This window comes from Xyrauchen texanus, chromosome 44 (genome assembly GCF_025860055.1).
Source record: "Xyrauchen texanus isolate HMW12.3.18 chromosome 44, RBS_HiC_50CHRs, whole genome shotgun sequence".
Lineage (NCBI taxonomy): Eukaryota > Metazoa > Chordata > Actinopteri > Cypriniformes > Catostomidae > Xyrauchen > Xyrauchen texanus.
The window spans coordinates 385,001-386,124 of record NC_068319.1 but is presented as its reverse complement, the minus strand read 5'-3'; positions in this window follow the sequence as shown (position 1 = coordinate 386,124).

The window sequence follows — 1,124 nt, the reverse complement described above, 5'->3', positions numbered from 1 at the left end:
AATGAACGTTTCTGGACTGAACAGATCACGAACTGAAATGTTTTATTTTTTTTTAAGAGTTTCAGGCATTGAGGTCACGTGACATCATGCGAGGTTCAGATGTGTGAACAGCGAGCTCTGCGCACTTTGCTAGTTTTAATACTTTTTATGAAAAAGTATACAAAAACCAGTGAGATTCGATACACTCTGTTCCATAACGGTCCTAGGAGGACAATATATCACTGAATTAAAAACCTCGGGCTCTGGAGACCACAAGTCCGGAGACGGTTTGGCTGGAGAAGTGAGGGAAATTAGGTGAGAATTGTTGAGCGTGTCGGCAATGCTGACGAATGTCATTGCTGACTTGGAGGATCTTGCTGTAATACGTCGATCGATCACTGCCATGGAGACGAAATTCACTGAGGTGGTTACAAGAGAGGGGGATGTCGAGAAATGGATAGATTATCTGGAGTCATCAGAGAGGGAATTATCTGCTAATCCGCTAGCAATCAAGGTGGATCTGGAGCGAGTCTGGGAAAAGTTGGAGGACTTGGAGAACCATAACCGGCAGAATAACATCCGAATTGTTGGAATTCCTGAGGACGAAGTCGGGATATTGTGAAATTCCTGGACGGGCTCTTCCCGAGTCTGCTTGACATAACAGGCCATGAGCTCACGGGGTCCCGGCTCGGTGATCCGCTGAGGGAGGCAGGCCAAATTGCTGAGATCATCCGATAAAGATCTAATGTTACGCAAGGTGAGGAGTAAAGGAAGGCTTTCTTGGAAGAACCACAACATTCTCTTGTTCTTAGATTTTGTGAATTTGACAAGAAGGAAACGTGATCGAGGAATGCAAGAATCTCTTGCATCAAAAGAAGGTCGGTTTTGCACTGATGTTCCCGGCCAAATTAGGAATAGATACTAAGGATGGCCGCAAAATATTTACATGCCCACAACAAGTGATGTCCTTCATAAAGTCAATGGAGTTATTTTGTGGTACTCACGCTGCAGCCAAGTGGACCGGCTCACTGAACATTCCCTTGACTGTCCGAGGAAATGGAGCGTTTTTCTTTCTCTTTTCTCCCCAATGTGTAACGCCCAATTCCCAATGCGCTCCAAGGCCTCGTGGTGGCGTAGTGTCTCGC